Source organism: Schistocerca piceifrons, chromosome 1 (assembly GCF_021461385.2).
Source record: "Schistocerca piceifrons isolate TAMUIC-IGC-003096 chromosome 1, iqSchPice1.1, whole genome shotgun sequence".
Lineage (NCBI taxonomy): Eukaryota > Metazoa > Arthropoda > Insecta > Orthoptera > Acrididae > Schistocerca > Schistocerca piceifrons.
Genome location: NC_060138.1, coordinates 660290336 through 660298826, shown reverse-complemented (window position 1 = coordinate 660298826; position 8491 = coordinate 660290336). Strand labels below are relative to the sequence as shown.

The window sequence follows — 8491 nt, the reverse complement described above, 5'->3', positions numbered from 1 at the left end:
CAGATGACAAAATTTTAGTGACTAACCCCTGTGATGGGCTATAATTTCTCCCTGATTTTGGGCCCCCTCATTTGTCTTAATATATGAATGCTCCTCTACTCAACATACATCACACAAAGTGGCACTTTCTGAAGATTACACAAGCTTTGTAATCAATCCTCTTAGACAGCAACAGAAGAAATTTTAAGTAATCATTTTCTCAGCAAATGGGCTTTTTCCTTAATTGAAAAAAAAAAAATAATTATATTTAAAGCTGCAAAGAAAATCTTCCTCGTGTAGTTAACTTTCGGAGGGATCAAGTTCTCTAACATACTGTGCATGTTTCCACTCCTTCTCCCATAATACTCTGAGTAAGTCAATTGTCTTGCCAGAGTCTCTTCAAGGAGGTAGACATTCTGACTGCACCTGCACAGTTCACTAATAAAATTTGTCATAAGTTATCCATCAAAGTTTGGAGGGAAAAAAATTTTTTAAAAAAAATTGATATTCACAGCTATGCAAGAGAGCAAAAAATTGATATGTGTTATTAGCTGACTAAAACTGTTAAATATGCAGCCATTGAAACCGTCTCTTCTATCAACTAATTCTTCCATGAAAACTAGTAGAAATTCTGCTGTACAAGGTATTTATTATTGTTGTTAAATTTAGCTGTCTCACCCGTAGCAAGCATTTCTTTTTTTTTTTTTTTTTTTTTTTTAATTAACATATAGATCTGCTTAGTAACCCACAAATGGCCAGCATTTAACCAGAGTCATTCTATACATTTCAAGAGAAATCATGGACTTGTCTTTCTCTTTAATGTTCTGAAGGAGAAAAAAAAACTGAAGCAGAAAGGAGGTAACATAATTGTTAATGCAGAATTCAATGGAAGTAGCATTTATTGAACACATCTGTAAAACATTGTGTATACGTACAGGTAACAACTGTTAAAATATACATATATTTCATCTTTGGGAGGATGTCAGTCTGAATTATACAATATTGAGCACAACATGAATAATATATTACCACTATTAATGGTATGTTAAGATAGAAAGCAATTACAGCAATAACTTGCAACACAGCCATGATTTTTCACATTGTATTGTAAAATATTCATTGATACAAGAAAAATCTTTAATAGCTGAGCAATAGAAAATCCATTCTCTCTTCAAAATATTAATTAGAAGTAAAATATTCATTTAAAAATCATACAATGCTGTACCAGTCATAAGAACCTGACTCCAGTACATATTTCTTGAAACTCTGCATGACAACATTCCATCAAAGAAAATTAAAATGGAGTTACAAGAAATTTTGGTAATTACATATACATACTGTCATACATGTTCCTTTCCGTTTAATCTGTCATTTTTGTTCAAATTTACTACATCTCAAACATGTACTTAATAAGGGATAACATGGTCAATAGGGCATAACCATTATTCAGCTGCTTACAAGAGTCACAGAAATGTAACTTGTGCCTGGACAGGTAAGTTCCATTTCCCACACAGACAAGAATTAAAGTTTATTCTCTAGTTAAAAGAAATCTTATCAAGACACTTATTACTCTCAACGGAATGTGCTAAGTTATTGTACAAATCATATAATGAAAAAAGGTAAGTATCAAGACATTTAGTGAAGGAGTTGGTGTATGCAAATTAAAAATTAAGTTCATGAGGAATGCCATTAATAACTGAAGATTATTTATTAATGCGCTGTGTCCAGTTGTATGAAAAATTTAGCAGTTGACTGTTCATTTATTACCAGTCTTACTATTTCTGTAGCACCTACTCCTTAATAAAGCAACATGATTAATCAAAAATTTTCACAGCAGTGAGTCTGGAAGATAGGAGACGAGGTAGTGGGGGATGTGGAGCTACAAGGGCAGGTTGTGAATCATACTTCTGTATAGCTCAACCTGAGCAGCACTTGGCTACAGAAGGCAAAGATCCCAGTCCAGCACACAGTTTTATCCTGTTCAAATCTTTGTCAGACCGTACATCCCATCACATTTAATGGCATTCCTGAAATATAACTGCATTGCACACTTAAATCCCTTCTTAACAGACAATCACAGAATTCTTAAAATAAGTGTTACTTCAACTAAATTTGTACTTACAGAAACCTATTTCAAATTTCTTTTGACAACTAAAATACTGTTGTGACAACATTAATAAATAAATATTTGTGTGTTGTACTAAAGCATGAGCAATTTTAATTAAAATTAAAGAATAACTGCTAGGAAATCAACACAATCAAAAATTTTCTTCGGTACCCCAGTGCAACACTGTTTGTAACAACAAAATGTCACTTTAAATATCAGAAACTAGTGCCTCTGAATTTCACTGCACAAACATGTAACGGAAGAAATTCAACTTCACTTTTTTCATGTTCCACTGCCTTTTAGAATATGGTGTCTTCCAAATTTATTTCTGTGCAAATCAGCTCATCAATGGCCTCAGTCTACATTAATGGAGTGACAGAAAGTTTAGTGCTTACAAATGGCTTTTTGGCAGAATCTTTTCACGAAGTCCACATATATCCAAGAAGTAGTTGCTACACAAACTAAATGGTGTACTGCAGCACATATTCAGTCCACAATTGCCTTACCAAACCCAAAAGGTCATTAAGTGGACAACAAGTAAAGTGAAAGTGACAAATTAAATCATCAATAATTCCATCACTGACATGTAATACCGATAGATGTCTTGAAGATATTTCATTCATTAATAGTAAAATATTAAGTACTCCGAGATTTCAATTTACAAGTGTAAAATAAATATATACATATATTATCTTAAAAACTTCCTGACTTTAAAATGCTGCCACGTAAGTGTGTAGAAACAAAACTGGAGAAGCTGTATCATTACTATTTATAACAAGCTGATTGGTACTGTTAGGTTATAAGATGTAGTGTTCTGAGAGAACTTTATGATATTAATCCACTAAAAATGAGAACTAAAAGCCTCTTTGACACCAGTGGGGCAGGCTACATTTGAAAACAGCTATAAAATTTACCTTCAAGCGAGTTGTGCCTTTGTTTAAAACTGAGCTGTCACAATGACTTTCCATAATGTTCACTTGTTCAATTACAAAAGATAATTAAAAAGAGAATGAAAAATGTACGTGTCTAACCTCTCTTCTGCTACATGTGTGTTAATGCACCTGGCTCTTTATTCAAGCAGCTTCTTGACTGGCATAAGGAGAACCAAGACCGTTTAGCCACAAAAATTTAAGGGTGGAGATGCAGCGATTCAATTCCCATATCTCAGTGACATTAATCACCAGAAGTCACTAACTACTGGATATAACCTTCTGTCAAGCTACAGTACCTGCTACATATCTAAACAATATGAACAAACAACATGTATAAAAATATATTGAATCTTAAATAGCCAGCCCACTAATATTTCAAAAATCCTGTATCCATAAGTAACAGATATGTAACTGTAATATTAAAATATATTAATTAAGTTTAACAGAATATTATTTAAAAAATAATGTTTTATTAATACTGTCCAAGAAATTATATAAATAATACACAAATGGTCTTGTATTTGGGAACACCTTTGGCATGGTGCTTGCGTGCCTTGTCAGCAAAACAGACTAGTTCACATTACCATATGACTTCAGGGGGTAAAACTTTGGTAGTGCTAGCTGCCGAAACATATGCAGAGTATGCTCACAAAAGAGAGTCCAAACCTCTTAATACATGCATCATACACAATGCTTTTATCACCAGGAACTAGAACAGTATCCCTGCAACAAATTGAAGAAATTACAATTTACAAAGGTGGAAGAGAAACTTTAGGTGAAGTGATCACAATGCCATGAAATATATGTTAAATTAACTGAACACTGCGAGTGTCTTTTTAATTGTGCCCGTCTTCGATTGACGTGTCTTCTTTACAATAAAGCGCGATATTAGTTACATTAGTGTTAGTCATCAGACATGATATAAATAATGCATTTGAAATAAAAATGGACCTGTCTATGAGCACAGAAATCAGTACTAGAAAAGATGTAGGGGCAAAGTGTTGATTCATCTTGGTGATACAGATAAATAAATGAATCAAGTAGCACATAAGGTAGCCATTCATTTATTTATCTGTATGATAAATAAATGAATGGATTAGCACATGAGGTAGCCATTCATTTATTTTTCTGTATCACCAAGATTAATCGATACTTTGCCCCTTCATCTTTTCTAGTACTAATTTCTGTGCTCGTAGATGGGTCCATTTTTATTTGCATATAACAATCTGTTGTTATTTATGAATTTGCATACAAAATAATGCATTTCAAAATATAAATTGCCACTGACAGATATCGCTCTTACATGTTTCTATGTGATTCTATATATGCAAAACTTTTTATGTTCAGGAGCAGATGCACCATATTAAACATAATTTTGACAACAGAATTATGTTGTAGAAGTTTATATAAGGTGATCCAGTACAGAAGAAGTCAATGTTAAGATTAAATTGGAAGAAAATATTACATAGTTTAATAACTGTTACAACCATAAGCATTCAAGATCTGAAGAGGAAAAAACACGACTGTCTGTCTTCACAGTTTGTGGACCTTTTTGCCACTTGGTACTTTATTTCAATGTAAATAATGGTACCTATCTATTCCCACCTTCCTGCTAACAGACAACTGCTTTTTAATGTAGGAGATTCCAGCAAGAACTTAAAAACCTTAGACTCAAATCTGAATGGTTATTGAGTGGTGTAGGTCCATAGCTACATAAATTTTTTACTATACGGGAAACATTACCTTCCAAAGGGCTAGGTCCATAGCTACATAAACTTGGCTATACAGGAGACATTACTTTCCAAAGAATTACCTTTATTGTCTCAACATCTAGATCATAATTTGTTCTGTAATGTACAATTTCATATTCAAATGCATTTGTTGTAAGCTACTGTATACATCCTCTGGAATGGATATGGAAGCAAGGCTGAGATGTTAGCAGCAATGCCACAAAATTCACTGTGTAAACAATACCACTCGAAAGATACTGCTGGTCATAAATAAAAAAAATCCACACTATAACTTGACCCATTGCTGGTTTGCATACTAGTTGCTGCTGCGGCTGTATTAACTTGAAGACTCATTTGATGCAGCTCTCTGCACTACTCTCTACCCTGTCCAACCACAAGCATCTTCATATCTCTGCCTAACAAGTGCAACCTATATGCATTTGAAATCTGCTTACTGTAGGTACGCTTTGTTCTCCCTCAACAGTTTTACACCTCCTCCCACACTCCCCTCCTTTAACAAATTAGCAATTCCTTGATGTGACAAGATGTGTTCTGTCAACCAACCACTTCATTTAGTCAAATTCCACCATATATTGTTTCCCAATTTAATTCAGTATCCATGCAAAAGTTATTCAATCTATCTGCCTATCCTCGGCATTCTCCTGTAGCAACACATTTCAACAAAAAAAGTTATGTTTCAAATACCAAGAACTACTGTCTCTGAGCGGGTTGTAGGTTGTATTCCAAAAATGAACAGCATAGAGACATAAGTGATGACACTTTCTGCAGGACCTGATCATCATTTAGCAGGACAATGCTCAAGCACATACTGAGCAAGCTGTTACTGATTTGTTTGACTGATGGCGCTGCTAAGTGCTATACCACCTACTGCACTCCCGACTTAGCCCTCGTCAGTTCAACTCGATTTCTAAACTGAAGGAAACACTTCACATCATTTGCTTCAGAACTGCTACAAATTTGTCGGGCAACAGACGACAATGCTCGAACTGTCTCACAAAACTGGCACTGCTAAGAGTATCCTATGACTTCCACATCGCTGGCAACAGGTTATATGCAATGCTGATGACTACTTTGAAGTCCAGTAAAACTTTGAAACACGTGTCTCTTTCGAATGGGCTGTAAATAAATAGTTGCCACTGTTAAAGTTCCGACCCTTGTAGAAATCTAAAGTGTTAACAATGTTAAATTTGGCTTTGCGCAAAGTTTTGTGAGGTGGCTTTCTCTTTCATTTCTTTCCCACAATACATATTGTTCTACTATTTGTCCTTGTCTTCCTTTCCCCACTACTGAATTCTAGTCCTCCATCTCAATTAAAGTTTTGTCTTGTGTAACAATCAGTATAATTTCTTATTTTATCATTCTTTCAATCACTTCATCATCTATGGAGCTAGAAGGAATATAAACCTTTACTGCTATTACAGGCATTGGTTTTATACCTATATTCGCCAGTCTAAAGCATTCGCTATGCCATTCATAGTAGCTTACTCTCATTCCTATTTTCTTAACTGCAACAGGCAGAAGTTGTGCTTTGTTGGTGCCGCATATTATAGCGATTTTGACTGAGGTAAACTCATGCTGCACTGTTCTTCTTCGATATGCCAGTGTAGAAGTTGGCACAAAAACAGCTAAGTGAAAAATCCATGCAATTTGAACGTTTATTTATATATAAAAACCAATTTCAGAACTTTCCTTCGTATAAGACCATCTCTACAAGATTCATCTGCAGATTGGAAATTCTAGATTCACATATTTTACTGTTTGTGTTGCTTCTGCATAATCTTTCATTGACTGTACCAATATCCATTTGTATTGTGATATATTGTGTAATCTGCTAGTGTTGTTGTCAACTGTAGGCTTAAACATAAATTGTGCCCTTTTAAACTATTTGAGAACAGTGGGCCTATCGTCATTCAAAACAACTGTTCTCTAACTTCATTGTATAATTACATGAGAAACAGGTTATTTTTGAGGATTTTTGGATGCTTACAAAACTATATTTTCATATGTTAGCAGTACAAGTGTTCGGGATATGTAACTTATTCCATAGCAAATCAGTGTTTGTGGTTCACAGTTACTGCCACAGAATACATCACACCTGAATTTCATTATATACTGAGGCAAGTAAATGTGCAGTTCGAGAATTTCTGTACGCTACCACTGTCGCTGTATAATCTATGAGTATTTTGTAGTAAATTGGTTTTTGTGACACTGCACCAGTCAAAATTCAGCCCCACTGTGAATGCCATCCTTGAACACGGGATAAGTTTGTTGATGTTCGTAAGTAGCTGGAAACAGCCCCAACTACTCTCAAATTATTGGCAGCTATTGCGAATTCGAAGAGCTCCGGAGAGTCATGTACATGTGATACTGGTACCAGAGATGCATCAAGTCCAAGTCCTGTCCTCTTGTGTGGATCCTGACTCCTCTGCAGAAAGTACGCGATCTATTATTACTCATCTATTTGAATGCAAGTGGTGTGTCAATGGTAGATGTAGGTGGCGTCCTTTACAGAGTGGACAGGGACCACAGTGTTGCATTGATCCCCCTAATCAACAAGTTCGAGATGCTGTCTTTTGCTGAAACTGAAATTGAGCCAGTGAGCTCACTTCATCTATTTTTGGGGAAACCTGTTCTGTCTGGTATCAAAAGGAAGCAAAAGCAAAAGGATGTCTATTAATCATCGGCAGTTCAAACATGCAGTGAATGATGGTAACTCTTACAGAAATGGCAGCAAGGGACAGGAAATGACACTAGACGCACTAGGTGTGTATGCCTGGGGGCCTCATTCAACATGTTGAAGGGGCTATTCCAACAGACACTGAGGGAACAGGGTGCAACAAACTGCAGATTGTGGCACACATTGGAACAAATGATGCCTGTCTTTTTGGGCTCTGAGATCATACTTGGGTCAGTCCAGTGCCTGGCAGAAAAGGTTGAGAAGACCAGCCTTGTGCATGGAGGTTCATTGAAGCACACAGTTTGCACCATTGTCCCCAGAACTGATCATGGCCCTTTGGTTCCAAGTGAAGTGGAAGGACTGAACCAGAGAATTTGAAGGTTCTTTGACAAGCTTGACTGTGATTTCCTAGACTTGCACCATATGGTTCAGAACTGTAGGGTCCCACTAAATAGTTACGGGGTGCACAGTCAGAGGCTGCTACTCAGGTAGCTGACTGTGTGTGGGGTGCACACAAGAGTTTTTTAGATTAGGCGACTTTCCATCCAATCCAGATAACGACAGCTGTAGGAATCTCAAAAGTGTAAGATAAAAAAAAAACAAATGCCTCCCACTGGTGAGAGTATTAAAATTCTAATGGTTAACTGCTGAAGCATTCGCAACAAAGTGACAGAGTTTGAAGCGCTCATGAAAAGCAGTAAAGCTCATGTAATACGAGGTACAGAAAGCTGGTTAAAAACCGAAATTGATTGCAGTGCAAGTTTTGGGGGAAATTTAAGTGTATATCAAAAGGATACACAAATGAGAAATGAAGGTGGTGTATTTGGCGCAGAAGACAAAAAACTCAAATCCACCGAGATAGAAACTGAAGATGTATGTTGAGATAGTTTGGGTAGGGTACAATATCAGGCATAGGCATAAAATGATTACTCGATCCTTCTATTGCCCACCAGACTGTCTCCTAATGTAATCAAAAACTTTAGAGAACACCTCAGTTCACTTGATACATTCGTTCCCCAATCATACTTTAATAATTGGAGGAGAA

At 36.0% G+C, this 8491-nt stretch overlaps 1 protein-coding gene across 1 annotated transcript in view; it reads right to left on the bottom strand.

The window, feature by feature from the left end:
* Positions 1–891: 891 nt before the first annotated feature.
* The window catches only part of LOC124763951 (protein UBASH3A homolog), a 260599-nt gene continuing 252999 nt past the window's right edge, over positions 892–8491 (bottom strand). Inside the window, 1 exon segment of the mRNA XM_047249130.1 lies at positions 892–3741. The gene's annotated coding sequence lies outside the window, so the exon portion shown is untranslated.